Source organism: Balaenoptera ricei, chromosome 1 (assembly GCF_028023285.1).
Source record: "Balaenoptera ricei isolate mBalRic1 chromosome 1, mBalRic1.hap2, whole genome shotgun sequence".
NCBI lineage: Eukaryota > Metazoa > Chordata > Mammalia > Artiodactyla > Balaenopteridae > Balaenoptera > Balaenoptera ricei.
Window position 1 is genome coordinate 66,970,963 of NC_082639.1, and position 21,040 is coordinate 66,992,002.

The window sequence follows — 21,040 nt, forward strand, 5'->3', positions numbered from 1 at the left end:
ATGTTTTCTTAAGGTCTTTTTTCTATGTACATTATTTTTACATAGATGAGTTGACACCATATGTATCAATTTAAGCATAATTAAAAGATATTCACAAGTGGGAAAGTGGAGGATTATATAGCAAGGTTGGCAGCAAATAATATCAAGTCTTTCCAGTAAAATTCTCTATTATGCAGACTTCTATTTGTAGAAGGTGGAAATATTTTTTGTTTAATCATTCTTTTAGCACAGTGTCCCAACCATATAAAAAAAAATTTTAGAAGTGTTGAAATAGAACAGTATCAATATTTAATTTAGATGGTCATCAAACATGGCAAGAGATTTCACCTAAGGCATAGACTTAAAAATAATAATAAAAGGTCTAGTCCTGTGACTGGGATAAAAATCTTAAGTGGAATAACTGAGGAAGCCCCCAAACCGAAGAACCCATGAGAAAACATAATCCATAATTGGATTTCTAACTTTCAATTTAAAGCAGATAAGGGAAGACTCCCCTGTCATTTTTGCCACAACTTTCTTCTTATTGTATTGATTTGTCTTTATCTCATTTGGTTGGAATATACATATAAATCACTTTTTCAATTATAATAGGTGAATCGAATTCCTGATTCCTTGCCTAGCTGACATTCTTAGATGCTTTCAATTTGACTGATAAAAGATTCTTGGGTGACAAAATTTTTATTTCTAATCTCTCAGCTAGGTGCATTAGGGGATGCAATAGAACTCTAATTTGGAGCTCCCAATATATTTAGAAAAAAACAGACAATAAAGCAACTATTCAATAAATGTTTCTCAGTCTGATTTGATTTTTAATAACAGCTTTATTCATATATAATCCATCCTTTTAAAGTCTGCAATGCATTGGTTTTTAGCATATTTACACGCTTGTGCCATCATCACCATGATCTAATTTTAGAACATTTTCATCACCCCTAAAAGAAACCCCATACTCATTAGCAGTTACTTCTCATTCTCCTCTGTCCCCATTCCCTAGTTAAAACTAATCTACTTTCTATTTCTATGGGCTACCTATTCTGGACATTTCATATATTTCATATAAATGAAATCATTCAACACTTGGCCCTTTGTGACTGGCTTCTTTTTTTTTTACTTTTTTACTTATATATTTATTTTATACAGCAGGCTCTTATTAGTTATCCATTTTAGACATACTAGTGTATATATGTCAATCCCAATCTCCCAATTCATCCCACCACCATCACCCCCGCCACTTTCCCCCCTTGGTGTCCATACGTTTGTTCTCTACATCTGTGTCTCAATTTCTGCCCTGCAAACTGGTTCATCTGTACCATTTTTCTAGGTTCCATATATATGCATTAATATACAATATTTGTTTTTCTCTTTCTGACTTACTTCACTCTGTATGAAAGTCTCTAGATCCGTCTATGTGACTACAAATGACCCAATTTCATTCCTTTTTATGGCTGAGTAATATTCCATTGTATATATGTACCACATCTTCTTTATCCATTTGTCTGTCAATGGGCATTTAGGTTGCTTCCATGACCTGGCTATTGTAAATAGTGCTGCAATGAACATTGGGGTGCATGTGTCTTTTTGAATTATGGTTTTCTCTGGGTATATGCCCAGTAGTGGGATTGCTGGGTCATATGGTAGTTCTATTTTTAGTGTTTTTTTTTGTTTTTTGTTTTTTTATAAGTTTGATGATGAGTTCTTTTATTTATTTATTTATTTATTTATTTTTATGGCTGTGTTGGGTCTTCGTTTCTGTGCAAGGGCTTTCTCTAGTTGTGGCAAGTGGGGGCCACTCTTCATCGTGGTGCATGGGCCTCTCACTATCGTGGCCTCTCTTGTTGTGGAGCACAGGCTCCAGACACGCAGACTCAGTAATTGTGGCTCACGGGCCCAGCTGGTCCGCGGCACGTGGGATCTTCCCAGACCAGGGCTCGAACCCGTGTCTCTTGCATTGGCAGGCAGACTCTCAACCACTGTGCCACCAGGGAAGCCCCTATTTTTAGTTTTTTAAGGAACCTCCATACTGTTCTGCATGGTGGCTGTATCAATTTACATTCCCACCAACAGTGCAAGAGGGTCCCCATTTCTTCACACCCTCTCCAGCATTTGTTGTTTATAGATTTTCTGATGATGCCCATTCTGACTGGTGTGAGGTGATACCTTATTGTAGTTTTGATTTGCATTTCTCTAATAATTAGTGATGTTGAGCAGCTTTTCATGTGCTTCTTGGCCATCTGTATGTCTTCTTTGGAGAAATGTCTATTTAAGTCTTCTGCCTATTTTTTGGTTGGGTTGTTTGTTTTTTTAATATTGAGCTGCATGAGCTGTTTATATATTTTGGAGATTAATCCTTTGTCTGTTGCTTTGTTTGCAAATATTTTCTCCCATTCTGAGGGTTATCATTTCATCTTGTTTGTCATTTCCTTTGCTTTGCAAAAGCTTTGAAGTTTCATTAAGTTCCATTTGTTTATTTTTGTTTTTATTTCCATTACTCTAGGGGGTGGATCAAAAAAGATCTTGCTGTGATGTATGTCAAAGAGTGTTCTTCCTATATTTTCCTCTAAGAGTTTTATGGTGTCTGGTCTTGCATTTAGGTCTGTAATCCATTTTGAGTTTATTTTTATGTATGGTGTTAGGGAGTGTTCTAATTTCATTCTTTTACATGTAGCTGTCCAGTTTTCCCAGCACCACTTATTGAAGAGACTGTCTTTTCTCCATTGTATATCCTTGCCTGCTTTGTCGTAGATTAGTTGACCATAGGTGTGTGGGTTTATCTCTGGGCTTTCTATCCTGTTCCATTGATCTATATTTCTGTTTTTGTGCCAGTACCATTCTCATACTGTCTTGATTACTGTAGCTTTGTAGTATAGTCTGAAGTCAGGGAACCTGATTTCCTCCAGCTCCGTTTTCTTCCCTCAAGACTGCTTTGGCTATTTGGGGTCTTTTGTGTCTCCATACAAATTTTAAGATTTTTTGTTCTAGTTCTATAAAAAATGTGACTGGCTTCTTTCACTTAGCATAATTTTAAAAACTTCATTCATGTATCAGACCTTCTTTCTTCTTTATTGTTGAATACTATTCCCTTTTATGGATAGACCACATTTTATTTATCCATTCACCAGTTGATTGACAGTTGGGTTTTTCCACCATTTGGCTGTTAAAGATAATGAACATTCAAATACAAGTTTTTTGTGAACACATGTTTCGTCTTTCCTGGGTATAAACCTAGGAGTGGAATTGCTGGATCATATGGTAGTCCAGGGTTTAACCTTTTAAGGAACTGCCAAATGGTTTTCAAAAGAGGCTGCACCATTTTACCATCCCACCAGCAATGTATGAGGGTTCTAAATTTGTCCACATCCTTGTCAGCACTTGTTATCATCTGTGTTTGTCTATTCTAGCCTTCCTAGTGGGTATGAAGAATTTTTTTTTCTTTTTGGCCACGCTGCACAGCTTGTGGGATCTTAGTTCCCTGACCAGGGATTGAACCCATGCCCTTGGCAGTGAAAGTGCAGAGTCCTAACCACTGGGCTCCCAGGGAGTTCCCTCACTGTGGTTTTTATTCACATTAGCCTAATGAATCATAGTTTTTAATTTTTATGATGTTAACTTAACCTTTGCTTTCTTCTATCATTTGTGTTTTTGGTGTCATATTTTTTAAAAATCATCACTTATTCCAAAATCATGAAGATTTACTCCTGTTTTCTTCTAAGAATTTTATAGTGTTAGCTCTTATGTTTATTATCCAATTTGAATTAATTGTGTACATGATGTGACATAGGGATCCAACTTCATCTTTGCATCTTACACGTGGACATACAGTTGTCTGAACACTATTTGTTGCAAAGGATTATTCTTTCCCCATTCAATTGCCAAGGGACCCTTATCAAAAATAAATCATTCATAAATTTAAGGGTTTATTTGTGAATTCTCAATTCTATTCTATCAATTATTTTATATGAATAGTCACTAGCCATACCAGGCATCACATGTTCCTACATGCTTAAGACTGGCAAGGACAATGATTATCAATAGTCATGGAAAAGAATCATGGTCCGTTATTTCCAAAGATCCTGCAGAGATGCCTGTGCAGCTGAGAGTTTGTTTGGTTTATATAGACTAAGGATAGGTCTGCTTTGTACACTATTAAGTAGTTAAAAGATTGTAAAATTTCTAAAGTCTCTCAGAGCTCACACTTGATTTCATAACTTGTACATGACAGTCTCACATAAAAGTATTCCCATGAGAGTGTTACTAGGGACAGAAAAAAAGACTCTGCCTCTTTTATTGTTGCTATTGTTATTTAGGGCCCCTTTGTTTTTTTGTTGTTTCAAAAGATTGCATTTTGCAATAAGCAAAACCATAGATAATTCCCGAATAGAAAGAGCCATGTTTAGGATTTTTGTTTTCTTTAGTCACAGTGATTTTTCCATTTACCTTGAAAGGCAGTCACCATTACTTGTAAGCAGTGAAGATAAATAGGGTTTCTTTCTTTCTGGCTGTGTTGGGTCTTCATTGCTGTGCATGGGCCTTCTCTAGTTGCAGTGAGCAGGGGCTACTCTTTGTTGGGGTGCACTGGCTTCTCATTGTGATGGCTTCTCTTGTTGTGGATCATGGGCTGTAGGCACACGGACTTCAGTAGTTGTGGCATGCGGGCTCAGTAGTTGTGGCACACGGGCTTAGTTGCTCCACAGCATGTGGGATCTTCCTGAACCAGGGCTCGAACCCGTGTCCCCTGCATTGGCAGGCAGACTCTTAACAACTGCACCACCATGGAAGTCCTAAATAGGGTTTCTGATACTCATCTTTATGAATAGTCAATATGTGTATGAACAGAGCAAAAGCAGTACCTCAAACTTTTCCTTCAACTCTAGAAACATGTGAATATATTTTAAGTATTCTACCCAAACTAATCTCACTCCTAAATAATGAGATTATTGTTGAATGTCTAAGGTGGAAAAACAGAAGACCCTTAAGCAACACCACACAATCACATATTTTTAAAGAAGGAGGGTCACTTGTAGCTGACAACAGAGGAACTAAGGGAAAAAAATCAACTTTCTTATATCTGGAGTACTTTTAAGCAACAAACAAATGAACCAACATAAAACACAAATGGTACCCTCGGAACACATAATTAAACCTCTCATTTTAAGTTTTTGCACCTCAATCTGCCCAGTTGTGCAAAGAAAGGGAAAAGGATTAAATATACAATGGAATAGTGGGTGCCTCTAGCTGCTTTCTAGGCTGTTCCTCAAATGAATCAACACTTGTCAGTCATTCATCATAACTTGTTTATTCTCAGCAGCAGTTGCTAGAAAGTCCAGATTCTTTGCTGTAGCCCCAAGCATGTGCGGTTCCTACAGAGCACGATTTTGCTCTAAATATCATTCATGTATTCACTCTTTAATTTACACCTGTAGTCTTGGTAAGCATAGGGAATATCACAATAGAAAATATAGATCCTGCCCTTAGGGATTGTGGGAGCTTTGGAGACCCAGTGCTCAGAAAATAGCTTTAGTAAAACTTTGTTAATAAGGAAGGAAAGGAGGGAGGGAGGAAGGGATGGATAGACAGAAGGATGGATGGGCAGACTTGGATTCCATCCCTCATAACAGAGAAAGATGAAATCACATGATGGCATATTGAGACATAAAGTGTTGTAAAAGGTGAGAAGAGGTGAGCAAAGGGAAGGCAGAGGCATTAGAAAAGGAGAATTATAACATAATGCTTGAGGGCACTGTCTTTGGAGACAGATCAGATTTCCAGTCTTAGATCTGCCATTAATTGACTGTGATTTGGGAAAATTCACTTTATTTTTGAGCCTCAGTTCCCTCTATAATATGTAAGGAGTAGCAGTATCTACCTCACTGGATTATTGGGAGGATTTAATAAGATGATAATAACATAATAAATGTTTTTCCTTTAGTATGATACCCAGCACATAGGAAGCACTCAGGAAATATCAGTCATTAATAGAAGATGCTAATTATACTCAGGTTTTCTTTAACCCTGAAATGTGGCCTTAGCATACAAATGTAAACATTTTCAAATCAGTCATGAGTGTGGTATAGGCTTTTAGATTTTTTTTTCCTTACCTTTGAAATAAGTTCAAGACAATGCTGTCATGGAAAGCCTCTCTATAAGAAACTGTCATTTTTTGTACCATTTGCCTTTCTAAAATCCGTCAAATCCCCAAAGTTTCCCCCTTGACCTTCTTGGAAGCTGAAACAAAAACTGAATTATCATAAAACTTTTTGAGGTTTGCTTTGAATCTACTTTGGAGCTACATGTATGAGGTCTCTTGGTAACTGACCTTCTGTTAACCTGAACGGGCCCGTTACAAGACAGAGTATACACCCCCCCGCCTGGCCACCACCCCTGTGGCAGCAGTGTTCTAGATCCTAAGGAGTTTCATGTGCAGAATTATGACAAAGATCAGCCAAGTGTAGTTAACCATATCAGGTGACATGGCAGTTTGGAGCACAGAAGAGGCAGGGGGGAACTTTAAGCAAGGAATCTTTGCATCCAGCTGTGCCCAATAGACCTTCCGTATGGAATTTATACGCACCTCATTGTCACTTGTCATTTGGTGATTGAGACCATACTCAAAAGGAAAAAAATCCTTACCTTTCACAATGTTATCTCAGCAGTGCAACTTCATGAGAAAAATGGTGATGTTCCAATAGGTAATGCAAAGTCTTTAAAATGTTGGAACTAATCAACAAATTCAGTAAAGTTGCAAGATGTGAAATCAGCATACGGAAAGCAGTTGTATTTCTATATACTAACAACAAAATATCTGAAAAAGAAATAAAGAAAACAATCTCATTCAAAATAGTATCCAAAACAATAAAATACTTAAGAATAACTTAACCAAGGAAGTAAAAACCCATACAATGAAAAGCACAAGAGTTTGATGAAGTAAATTGAAGAAGACATAAACAAATGGAAAGATATCCTGTGTTCATGGATCAGAAAAATTAATATTGTTAAAATGTACATATTACCAAAGCCATTTATAGATTCAATGCAATCTTCAATGGCATTTTTTTTTTGGGATAGAATTCTTTATTTTATTTTTAACATCTTTATTGGAGTATAATTGCTTTACAATGGTGTGTTAGTTTCTGCTTTGTAACAAAGTGAATCAGTTAAACATATACATATGTTCCCATATGTCTTCCCTCTTGTGTCTCCCTCGCTCCCACCCTCCCTATCCCACCCCTCTAGGTGGTCACAAAGCACTGAGCTGATCTCCCTGTGCTATGCGGCTGCTTCCCACTAGCTATCTATTTTACGTTTGGTAGTATATATATGTCCATGCCACTCTCTCACTTTGCCACAGCTTACCCTTCCCCCTCCCCATATCCTCAGGTCCATTCTCTAGTAGGTCTGTGTCTTTATTCCTGTCTTGCCCCTAGGTTCCTCATGACCTTTTTTTTTCCCTCTTAGATTCCATATATATGTGTTAGCATACGGTATTTGTTTTTCTCTTTCTGACTTACTTCACTATGTATGACAGTCTCTAGGTCCATCCACCTCACTACAAATAACTCAATTTCGTTTCTTTTTATGGCTGAGTAATATTCCATTGTATATATGTGCCACATCTTCTTTATCCATTCATCTGTTGATGGACACTTAGGTTGCTTCCATGTCTTGGCTATTGTAAATAGAGCTGCAATGAACATTTTGGTACATGACTCTTTTTGAATGATGGTCTTCTCAGGGTATATGCCCAGTAGTAGGATTGCTGGGTCGTATGGTAGTTCTATTTTTAGTTTTTTAAGGAACCTCCATACTGTTCTCCATAGTGGCTGTATCAGTTTACATTCCCACCAACAGTGCAAGAGTGTTCCCTTTTCTCCACACCCTCTCCAGCATTTATTGTTTCTAGATTTTTTGATGATGGCCATTCTGACCGGTGTGAGATGATATCTCATTGTAGTTTTGATTTGCATTTCTCTAATGATTAATGATGTTGAGCATTCTTTCATGTGTTTGTTGGCAATCTGTATATCTTCTTTGGAGAAATGTCTATTTAGGTCTTCTGCCCATTTTTGGATTGGGTTGTTTGTTTTTTTGTTATTGAGCTGCATGAGCTGCTTGTAAATCTTGGAGATTAATCCTTTGTCAGTTGCTTCATCTGCAAATATTCTCTCCCATTCTGAGGGTTGTCTCTTGGTCTTGTTTATGGTTTCCTTTGCTGTGCAAAAGCTTTTAAGTTTCACTCCAATGGCATTTTTCACAAAAATAGAAAAACTCTAAAACGTGTATGGAGCTACAAGACCCAGAATAGCCATCATAATCCTGAAAGAACAAAACTGGAAGCATCACACTTCCTGATTTCAAATTTTATTACAAAGCTGTAGTAATCAAAACAGTATGACAGTGGTATAAATATAGATACATAGACCAATGGACCAGAAGAGAGCCCAGAAATAAACCCCCACATATACAGTCAACTAACACCTGACAAGGGGTCAAAAATACTCAAAGGGGAAAGAATAGTCTCTTTGGGAAAACTGGATAACACCATGTAGAAAAATGAAATTGGATTCTTATCTTACACCGCTCACAAAAATGAACTCAAAATGGATTAAAGACTTAAACATAAGGCTTGAAACCATAAAACTCCTAGAAGAAAACATAGGGGGAAAGCTCCTTGATGTTGGTCTTGGCAACAAATTTTTGGATATGACACCAAAAGGACAAACAACAAAATCAAAAATCAACAAGTGGGACCACATCAAACTAAAAAGCTTCTGCACTACAAAAGAAAATCACAAAATGAAAAAGCAACCTACAGAATGGGAGAAATATTTTCAAACCATATTTGATAAAGAATTAATATCCAAAATATATAAATAACTCATGCAACTCAACATCAAAAAAAAATCCAATTTAAAAATGGGCAGAGGAACTGAATAGACATTTTTCCAAAGGAGACATCCAAATGGCCAACAGGTACATGAAAAGATGCTCAACATTACTAATAATCAGGGAAATGCAAATGAAAACCAGAATGAGATATCACCTAGCAACTGTTAGAATGGCTATTATCAAAAAAACAAGAAATAACAGTGTTGCCAAGGATGTAGAGAAAAGGGAACCCTTGTGCACTGTTGGTGAGAATGTAAACTGATTCAGCCACTATGCATAACAGGATGGAGGTTCCTCAAAAAGTTAAAAATAGAATTACCAAAAGATTCAGCAATCCCACTTCAGGGTATGTATCCAAAGGAAATGACAACCACATACTGAAAAGAATGTGCACCCCCATGTTCATTTCTGCATTATTCACAATAGCCAAGATCCAGAAACAACTTAAGAGTCCATAAATGGATGAATGGATAAAGAAGTTGTGATATATATATGAATATGAATATTATTCAGCCATAAGAAAGAAGGAAATACCATTTGCAACAACATAGATGGATCTTGAGGGCATTATGCTAAGTAAGATAAACCAGACAGAGAAAGACAAATATTATATGATATCACTTTTATGTGGAATCTGAGAAAGCTGAACTCATAGAAACAGAGGATAGAATGGTGGTTGCCAGGGCCTATGAGATGGGGTAGTTGAGATGATGTTGATCAAAGGGCACACACTTGCAGTTAGAAGAGGAATAAGTTCTGGAGCTCTAATGCACAGCATCATGATTATGTATTGTATCTTTCAAAGTTGCTAAGAGACTAGATCTTAAATGTTCTCAGCACCAAAAGGAAATGTTAATTATTTGGGGTGATAGAGGTGCTGTCAAATATGACAGTGATAATCATAGTGTAATATATAAGTGTATCAAATCAATGTGTTGTGCATCTTAGACTTACACAATTTTATGTTAATTGTATTTCAATATTTTAAAGATTTCCATCATCTAAAAATTCTTTAATAAATAATAAAATTCTACCAAGTACTTTACAGGTGGTATGTGCAATGAAAGTCAGTTGGGGTGGGATAAATATTGAAATTTGTTTGAGATGCGAAATTATGTGATTATGCTTCGGTGTTTTCACCACAATCATAGGTATACTCAGTATCTTATATTCATTCCTAACTATAATTATTAAAAATTGTAGGTCACAATATTGTAGAAATAGTCATTTCTCAAAGAAACATTTGGTGTTAGTTAGCCCAGAATTAGAACACAGTTTTGCAAGAGAGGATTTTTTTTTAACATCTTTATTGGAGTATATTTGCTTTACAATGGTCTGTTAGTTTCTACTTTATAACATCGTTAATCAGCTATACATATACATACATCCCCATATCTCCTCCCTCTTGCGTCTCCCTCCCACCTTCCCTATCCCACCCCTCTAGGTGGTCACAAAGGAGGAGCCAATTATAAATGGGTTTTTCTTTTTTCTAGGATTTTAGTAAATCCCCTGATTCCTGGTCAAAGCGGTTGAACATTCTAACAACGAAGAAAATGAAAGCAAGAAAGTGGTCAGTCTAATTTCAACAGTGAACAAACTGATAAAATTAATTATCATTTCAAATATTTCATTTTTACATTTTGCAAATAGGAATGATTTTTCTTAAATATGTTTCTTATTCCCTTAGTGATTAAAAAAATCACATTAGATACATTTATTGCTAATGAATATTTTCCATAGTTTAATAACACTGGTTTGCTGAGAATTATCTGAATATATAATTAATTCAGATAATGAATTGGGAACAGACCTACGGATTAATATTTGCTCAGAACATCGGTGTTTTAGGAAATAACATGATGTTTACAGTCAGCACATTATTAGCCTCATTAGATGTCAGTGTAATTCTCAAATATTTTATAAAACTCCTCAGTAGTCTCGAATGAGAAAATGTTTTCCTTTAGATCATAGAGGTTGAGAAAATGGAATAGTTGCAAGAAGTGTTCATGGTACATTAATTCCAACATCCTCTTCTGATGAAAATAAATGATTGGTATATTTATACACATCAACGACAGGGCCACAAAATACTTCAAGGACATTAAGAACTGTTTATTCATGGGATACATCTTACTTTCTTAGCCCTCAATATCTTTTTGGTAGAATATAAGGTCTTACTCTATATCACAGCATACTGGTCAGCCTTTCAGGACCTTTCCCAACTAGGGTTGAAAGGAGCCTGGGTGCTCCAGCTAATACCTCCCTGTGTCCTCTCACTGCATCTGCCACGAGGGGGCAGCACTGAGAGCACCACAGCCCAGGGTTGGGTTTTTCTTTTTACAGTAGGGCAGTGTTCTTCATTGTGAGTATGTTTAAAACTTATGTTTTCATGTGGAGCAGTTTGGCCCAGGCTGTGGTGATATATGATCTAATAGTCTAACATGGTATCATTTTAGCGCTTTTATTGCAAGTCATCAAACACTGTATCTGGGAAACATGAGGATAAATTATGGTACATTCAGAAACTGCTGAGAAATAACAAGAAACAAGAGAACAAGACACTTTGGGAATATAAGACCTATTGAATGAGAAATGTTTTGTGCTGGCTATAAATGGATTTGTTATTTTCAGAGAAGCTCCATTGCATTGGTCTTCTGAACTGGGTAACATTTTCCTGATCTTTTGCCTAGTATAGCAAATAGAATCTTATGTATTCTTTTAGAGAATTTCCAGAGTGTCTTTATCAATTTGAATTTTGCTTTTTCACTTTATTATAAAGCTGATTTTTAATTCTCCTCATTATGTTCACTAGGTGGCCATATAAAATGGAATAATCTATTTCTAACTGCAAAATGTTACACATGATTATTTTCCAACCTAATTGTACAGTCAACTGAGAAAACAGGATGCATTTTTTCTCCCCTGAATTCCTTTGCAGAGTATCCTTTAGGATCAGAGGATGTTATCTTCTCATCTCCAGAAAATTGTTAGAAAATAATACATTGAGATTAACTAGTTCCCTCTTTGTTATGATTATGTTTCTCTAAGAGATTTTTTTAAAAAAAGACATATGATCTTTTATAAAAGTCCTAAGGACTATACTAAAAACTGTTAGAACTAATAAACAAGTTCAGCAAAGTTGCAGGATACAAGATCAATATGCAAAAATCAATTGTATTTCTATACAATTACAATGAACAGTTGTTACCGAGTCCAGGCTTATACTGCTCACTGCAGGACAGGCCAATAAATCAAGAGATGAGTTGTTGGGACAAAGAATAGTGACTTTGTTCGGAAAGCCAGCAGACCGAGAAGATGGTGGAAGAGTGTCCCAGAGAACCATGTTCCCTGAGTTAGAATTCAGGCTTCTTTTATACTAAAAGGGGAGAAAGTAAACTCAGACATTTCCTGGTCCTGGTCATCCTCTGGAGGGAATGAGTTAATTTCTTCCTTCTTGTAGTCAATCATGGGTGGGCCTGGTCAGGATGTTTCCTGTGAGCTAAACAAAGGTATTTTAGCTTAATGCTCATTACCTGGGAGGCAGGGTTTCCAGAGATGGGTCAGTATATATAATTTAAGCTTATAGACAACATCCTTTTAGTGATTAACTTGTAAAAAAACCAATAGAATACAAAGGTTAAATAAAAGAAACAGATCCAATATGGAGTCAGATTTGTTCTCTATTACACAATCAGAAAAATGAAATGAAGGAAATAATTCCATTTACAATTGCATTAAAAAGAACTAAATATTTAGGAATAAATTTAACAAAAAATGCAAAACTTATGCTCTGAAAACTAAAAAACATTGTTGAAAAAAATTAAAGAAAATCTAGATAAATGGAAAACATCCCATGTTCATGGATCATATGTCTTAATATTGTTAAGTTGACAGTACTCTCCAAGTTGTTGTTCAGATTCAGTGCAATCTCTACTGGAATCCCAGCTGGCTTCTTGGTACAAATCGATGAGCTGATTTTAAAATTAATATGGGATTGCAGGTGACCCAGAGTAGCCAAAACAATCTTGAAAAACGAGAACAAAGTTGGAGGCTTTCAAATTTCAAAACTTTCCTATTTCAAAACTTATTATAAAGTGAGAGTCATCAAGACAGTGTGTTACTGGCATAAGGATAGCCATATAGGTCAATGGAACAGAACTGAGAGTGCAAAATTAAACCCATGTGTCTATGGTCAACTGATTTTAACAAAGGTGTCAAGATCATTGGATAAAGAATAGTCTTTTCAACAAATAATGTTGAGATGGCTGGATAATTGCATGTAAAAGAATGAAATTGGACCCTTTCCTCATACTTATTGAAAAATTAACTCAAAATGGATCAAAGACCTAAATGTAAGATATATGTAAATGCTAATTTCTTAGAAGAAAACTCTAAGAGATTAGAAGAAAATTTCGGAGTAAATCTGCATGACCTTAGATTTGGCAGTGGATTCTTAGGTATGACACCAAAAACATGAGCAACAAAAAAAAATAAATAAATTGGTCTTCATCAAAATTAAAATATTCTATGCTTCAAAGGATACTATCAAGAGAGTAAAAAGACACCACAGCATTGGAGAAAAGATTTACAACTTGTATATCTGATTAGAGACTTGTATCCAGAATATATAAAGAACTATCACAACTCAGTGACAAAAAGACAGATACCCAATTTTTAAATGGGCAAAGGATCTGAAGAGACATGTCTGCAAAAAACATATATAAATAGACCATAAGGACATGAAAAGATTCCCAACATCATATGTCATCAGAGAAATGTAAATCAAAACCACAAGATAACCCCCTAGGATGTATCTCATACACATCTAGGATAGCTGTTTTAAAAAAGACAGATGATCATAAGTGTTGGCAAGGATGTGAAGAAATTGGAACCCTTATACTCCAGGGGTCCCCAAACCCCAGGTACCAGTACCGGTCCGTGGCCTGTTAGGAACCAGGCTTCATAGCAGGAGGTGAGCAGTGGGCAAACGAAGCTTCATCTGCTGCTCCCCATCACTCCCCATCGTTTGCATTACCACCTGAACCATTCCCCTTCCCCCCCCCATCTGTGGAAAAATTGTCTTCCACGAAACTGGTCCCTGGTGCCAAAAACGTTGGGGACCGCTGTCATACACTGCTGACAGGTATGTAAAATGGTGCTACTACTTTGGAAAACAGTCTGGCAATTTCTCAAATGGTTACACATAGAATTACCACATGTCCCAGCAATTGTATTCCTAGGTATATATCAATATAAATGAAAATATTCAGCTACAAAAACATTGATCACAAATGTTTATTTGTGATCAATGTATTGATCAGTATTATTATATGATCAATAGCAGTATTATTTATGACAGACAAAATGTGGAAACAACCTAAATGTCTGTCAACTGATCAATGAATAAACAACTTGTGGCATATCTGTACAATTGAATATTATTCAGCCATTGAATGAAGTACTGATACCTGCTACAATATGGATGAACCCTGAAACCATCATGCTAACTTATAGAAGCCAGTCACAAAAAACCACATATTATGTAATTCTGTTTCTGTGAAATGTCCACATAGGCAAATCCGTAGAAACAGAAAGTAGATTCGTGATTTCTTAGAGCTGGGGTGGGGATGGAGGGGTGGGGAGTTGGTAGATAGGAGGGTGAGAGCTAAAGGGTATGGGATTTCTTTTTGAGGTGATGAAAATGTTCAAAAAGTGATTGTGGTGATGGTTTCACATACTCTGAATATACAGGCATACCTTGGAGATACTACAGGTTCAGTTCCAGCCTACCTCAATAGAGCAAATATTGAAATAAAAGGAGTCACACAAATTTTTCAGTTTTTCAGTGCATATAAAAGTTATGTTTACACTATACTGTACAATAGCATTGTGTCAAAAAAATGTACATATGTTAATTTAAAAAATACTTTATTGCTAAAAAATTCTAACCATCATCCAAGCCGTCAGTGAGTCATAATCTTTTTGCTGGTGGAGGGTTTGAAATATTGGGAGGATTACCAAAATGTAACACAGAGACACAAAGTGAGCTAATGCTGTTGGAAAATGGTGCCGATAGACTTGCTCCACACAGGTTCGCCACAACCTTCAGTTTGTAAAAAATGCAGTGTCTGTGAAGCACAGTAAAGTGAACCACAATAAAACGAGGTCTGCCTGTACTGATAGCCACTGAAGGGTGCACTTCACGCTGGTGAATTGTATGGTGTGTGAATTATATCTCAATATAATTGCTGTTATAAATGTGAAACAAAACAGGAATGGGATGCTCTCATTGGCTTAGTCCAAAGGCTCCTTGCTTATTCTGGGAGGAGCCCTACCTGAATACATGGGTCCTAAATAGGCAAAGGGTAGTTTTCCTGGAAGAAGGATGAATAAATGCCAGATGGTAAAAAGTGAAAAAGTTTATTACACATGTCCTTGACGTCATTAAGAGATCTGGTCTTTACAAAGTGAGGGTTCTATTAGAATCTTTGGTTGGAAGAGGAAAGGGAAGGGATTGCACTTCCCAGTTATTAGGTCTCATGACTGGCACCAACACATTCAGTAAAAGACACGTACAATAATGTTCATGTAATACTATTAATAATAATCCCAATATCCATCAATATTTTTTTAACATCTTTATTGGAGTATAATTGCTTTACAATGTTGTGTTAGTTTCTGCTTTATAACAAAGTGAATCAGTTATACATATACATATGTTCCCATATCTCTTCCCTCTTGCATCTCCCTCCCTCCCACCCTCCCTATCCCACCCCTCTAGGTGGTCACAAAGCACTGAGCTGATCTCCCTGTGCTATGCGGCTGCTTCCAAAGAGCTATCTATTTTACGTTTGGTAGTGTATATATGTCCATGCCACTCTCTCACTTTGTCACATCTTACCCTGCCCCCTCCCCATATCCTCAAGTCCATTCTCTAGTAGGTCTGTGTCTTATTCCCGTCTTGCCACTAGGTTCTTCATGACCATTTTTTCCCCCTTAGATTCCATATATATGTGTTAGCATACTGTATTTGTTTTTCTCTTTCTGACTTACTTCACTATGTATGACAGTCTCTAGGTCCATCCACCTCACTACAAATAACTCAATTTCGTTTCTTTTTATGGCTGAGTAATATTCCATTGTATATATGTGCCACATCTTCTTTATCCATTCATCCGATGATGGACATTTAGGTTGCTTCCATGTCCTGGCTATTGTAAATAGAGCTGCAATGAACATTTTGGTACATGACTCTTTTTGAATGATGGTTTTCTCAGGGTATATGCCCAGTAGTGGGATTGCTGGGTCGTATGGTAGTTCTATTTTTAGTTTTTTAAGGAACCTCCATACTGTTCTCCAAAGTGGCTGTATCAATTTACATTCCCACCAACAGTGCAAGAGTGTTCCCTTTTCTCCACACCCTCTCCGGCATTTATTGTTTCTAGATTTTTTGATGATAGCCATTCTGACCGATGTGAGATGATATCTTGTTGTAGTTTTGATTTGCATTTCTCTAATGATTAATGATGTTGAGCATTCTTTCATGTGTTTGTTGGCAATCTGTATATCTTCTTTGGAGAAATGTCTATTTAGGTCTTCTGCCCATTTTTGGATTGGGTTGTTTGTTTTTTTGTTATTGAGCTGCATGAGCTGCTTGTAAATCTTGGAGATTAATCCTTTGTCAGTTGCTTCCTTTGCAAATATTTTCTCCCATTCTAAGGGTTGTCTTTTGGTCTTGTTTATGGTTTCCTTTGCTATGCAAAAGCTTTTAAGTTGCATTAGGTCCCATTTGTTTGTTTTTGGTTTTATTTCCATTTCTCTAGGAGCTGGGTCAAAAAGGATCTTGCTGTGATGTATGTCATAGAGTGTTCTGCCTATGTTTTCCTCTAAGAGTTTGATAGTGTCTGGCCTTACATTTAGGTCTTTAATCCATTTTGAGTTTACTTTTGTGTATGCTGTTAGGGAGTGTTCTAATTTCATACTTTTACATGTACCTGTCCAGTTTTCCCAGCACCACTTATTGAAGAGGCTATCTTTTCTCCACTGTATATGCTTGCCTCCATTATCAAAGATAAGGTGACCATATGTGCATGGGTTTATCTCTGGGCTTTCTATCCTGTTCCATTGATCTATGTTTCTGTTTTTGTGCCAGTACCATACTGTCTTTTTTTTTTTTTTTTTTTTTTTTTTTTTTTTTTTTTTTTTTTTTTTTTTTTTTTTTTTTTTTTTTCTCTTTTTTTTTTTTTTTTTTTTTTTAAACATCTTTATTGAAGTATAATTGCCTTACAATAGTGTGTTAGCTTCTGCTTTATAACAAAGTGAATCAGTTATACATATACAATATGTTCCCATTTCTCTTCCCTCTTGCATCTCCCTCCCTCCCACCCTCCCCATCCCACCCCTCTAGGTGGTCACTAAGCACCGAGCTGATCTCCCTGGGCTATGCGGCTGCTTCCCACTAGCTATCTATTTTACATTTGGTAGTGTATATATGTCCATGACACTCTCTTACCCTGTCACATCTCACCCCACCCCCTCCCCCTATCCTCAAGTCCATTCTCTAGTAGGTCTGTGTCTTTATTCCCGTCTTGCCACTAGGTTCTTCATGGCCTTTTTTTTTTTTTTTTTTTTTCCTTAGATTCCGTATATATGTGTTAGCATACTGTATTTGTTTTTCTCTTTCTGACTTACTTCACTCTGTATGACAGACTCTAACTCCATCCACCTCATTACAAATACCTCCATTTCATTTCTTTTTACGGCTGAGTAATATTCCATTGTATATATGTGCCACATCTTCTTTATCCATTCATCTGTCGATGGACATTTAGGTTGCTTCCATGTCCTGGCTATTGTAAATAGAGCTGCAATGAACATTGTGGTACATGACACTTTTTGACCTATGGTTTTCTCAGGGTATATGCCCAGTAGTGGGATTGCTGGGTCGTATGGTAGTTCTATTTGTAGTTTTTTAAGGAACCTCCATACTGTTCTCCATAGTGGCTGTATCAATTTACATTCCCACCAACAGTGCAAGAGTGTTCCCTTTCCTCCACACCCTCTCCAGCATTTATTGTTTCTAGATTTTTTGATGATGGCCATTCTGACCGGTGTGAGATGATATCTCATTGTAGTTTTGATTTGCATTTCTCTAATGATTAATGATGTTGAGCATTCTTTCATGTGCCTGTAGGCCATCTGTATATCTTCTTTGGAGAAATGTCTATTTAGGTCTTCTGCCCATTTTTGGATTGGGTTGTTCGTTTTTTTGTTATTGAGCTGCATGAGCTGCTTGTAAATCTTGGAGATTAATCCTTTGTCAGTTGCTTCATTTGCAAATATTTTCTCCCATTCTAAGGGTTGTCTTTTGGTCTTGTTTATGGTTTCCTTTGCTGTGCAAAAGCTTTTAAGTTTCATTAGGTCCCATTTGTTTATTTGTGTTCTTATTTCCATTTCTCTGGGAGCTGGGTCAAAAAGAATCTTGCTGTGATGTATGTCATAGAGTGTTCTGCCTATGTTTTCCTCTAAGAGTTTGATAGTGTCTGGCCTTACACTTAGGTCTTTAATCCATTTGGAGTTTATTTTTGTGCATGGTGTCAGGGAGTGTTCTAATTTCATACTTTTACATGTACCTGTCCAATTTTCCCAGCACCACTTATTGAAGAGGCTGTCTTTTCTCCACTGTATATGCTTGCCTCCATTATCAAAGATAAGGTGACCATATGTGCATGGGTTTATCTCTGGGCTTTCTATCCTGTTCCATTGATCTATGTTTCTGTTTTTGTGCCAGTACCATACTGTCTTGATTACTGTAGCTTTGTAGTATAGTCTGAAGTCAGGGAGCCTGATTCCTCCAGCTCCATTTTTTGTTCTCAAGATTGCTTTTGTTATTCGGGGTCTTTTGTGTTTCCATACAAATTGTGAAATTTTTTGTCCTAGTTCTGTGTAAAATGCCAGTGGTAGTTTGATAGGGATTGCATTGAATCTGTAGATTGCTTTGGGTAGTAGAGTCATTTTCACAATGTTGATTCTTCCAATCCAAGAACATGGTATATCTCTCCATCTATTTGTATCATCTTTAATTTCTTTCATCAGTGTCTTATAATTTTCTGCATACAGGTCTTTTGTCTCCTTAGGTAGGTTTATTCCTAGATATTTTATTCTTTTTGTTGCAGTGGTAAATGGGAGTGTTTTCTTAATTTCACTTTCAGATTTTTCATCATTAGTGTATAGGGATGCAAGAGATTTCTGTGCATTAATTTTGTATCCTGCTACTTTACCAAATTCATTGATTAGCTCTAGTAGTTTTCTGGTAGCATCTTTAGGATTCTCTATGTATAGTATCAGGTCATCTGCAAAGCAGTGACAGCTTTACTTCTTCTTTTCCAATTTGGATTCCTTTTATTTCTTTGTCTTCTCTGATTGCTGTGGCTAACACTTCCAAAACTATGTTGAATAATAGTGGTGAGAGTGGGCAACCTTGTCTTGTTCCTGATCTTAGTGGAAATGGTTTCTGTTTTTCACCATTGAGGACAATGTAGGCTGTGGGTTTGTCATATATGGCCTTTATTATGTTGAGGAAAGTTCCCTCTGTGCCTACTTTCTGCAGGGCTTTTATCATAAATGGGTGTTGAATTTTGTCGAAAGCTTTCTCTGCATCTATTGAGATGATGATATGGTTTTTCTCCTTCAATTTGTTAATATGGTGTATCACGTTGATTGATTTGCATATATTGAAGAATCCTTGCATTCCTGGAATAAACCCCAGTTGATCATGGTGTATGATCCTTTAAATGTGCTGTTGCATTCTGTTTGCTTGTATTTTGTTGAGGATTTTTGCATCTATGTTCATCAGTGATATTGGCCTGTAGTTTTCTTTCTTTGTGACATCTTTGTCTGGTTTTGGTATCAGGGTGATGGTGGCCTCGTAGAATGAGTTGGGGAGTGTTCCTCCCTCTGCAATATTTTGGAAGAGTTTGAGAAGGATAGGTGTTAGCTCTTCTCTAAATGTTTGATAGAATTCGCCTGTGAAGCCATCTGGTCCTGGGCTTTTGTTTGTTGGAAGATTTTTAATCATAGTTTCAATTTCAGTGCTTGTGATTGGTCTGTTCATATTTTTTCCTGGTTCAGTCTCGGCATGTTGTGCATTTCTAAGAATTTGTCCATTTCTTCCAGGTTGTTCATTTTATTGGCATAGAGTTGCTTGTAGTAATCTCTCATGATCATTTGTATTTCTGCAGTGTCAGTTGTTATTTCTCCTTTTTCATTTCTAATTCTATTGATTTGAGTCTTCTCCCTTTTTCTCTTGATGAGTCTGGCTAATGGTTTATCAATTTTGTTTATCTTCTCAAAGAACCAGCTTTTAGTTTTATTGATCTTTGCTATTGTTTCATTTCTTTTTCATTTATTTCTGATCTGGTCTTTATGATTTCTTTCCTTCTGCTGGCTTTGGGGTTTTTTTGTTCTTCTTTCTCTAATTGCTTTATGTGCAAGGTTAGGTTGTTTATTCGAGATGTCTCCTGTTTCTTGAGGTAGGCGTGTATTGCTATAAACTTCCCCCTTAGAACTGCTTTTGCTGCATCCCATAGGTTTTGGGTCGTCATGTCTCCATTGTCATTTGTTTCTAGGTATTTTTTGATTTCCCCTTTGATTTCTTCAGTGATCACTTCGTTATTAAGTAGTGTATTGTGTAGCCTCCATGTGTTTGTATTTTTTACACATCTTTTCCTGTAATTGATATCTAGTCTCATAGCATTGTGGTCAGAAAAGATACTTGATACGATTTCAATTTTCTTAAATTTACCAAGGCTTGATTTGTGACCCAAGATATGATCTATCCTGGAGAATGTTCCATGCGCACTTGAGAAAAATGTGTATTCTGTTGTTTTTGGGTAGAATGTCCTATAAATATCAATTAAGTCCATCTTGTTTAATATATCATTTAAAGCTTGTGTTTCCTTATTTATTTTCATTTTGGATGATCTGTCTATTGGTGAAAGTGGGGTGTTAAAGTCCCCTACTATGATTGTGTTGCTGTCGATTTCCCCTTTTATGGCTGTTAGTATTTGACTTACGTATTGAGGTGCTCCTATGTTGGGTGCATAAATATTTACAATTGTTATATCTTCTTCTTGAATCTGTCCCTTGATCATTATGT

At 36.5% G+C, this 21,040-nt stretch overlaps 1 protein-coding gene across 7 annotated transcripts in view; it reads left to right on the forward strand.

Moving 5' to 3' along the window:
- Positions 1-21,040, forward strand: part of ST6GALNAC5 (ST6 N-acetylgalactosaminide alpha-2,6-sialyltransferase 5) — a 215,224-nt gene that overhangs the window by 25,969 nt on the left and 168,215 nt on the right. Inside the window, exon 1 of one of the 7 annotated variants that reach the window (XM_059924665.1) lies at positions 10,424-10,453. The exons of the other annotated variants lie outside the window; for them this stretch is intronic. The gene's annotated coding sequence lies outside the window, so the exon portion shown is untranslated. Of the gene's footprint in view, positions 1-10,423; positions 10,454-21,040 lie in introns of those variants that run through there. 7 annotated transcript variants of the gene reach the window in all.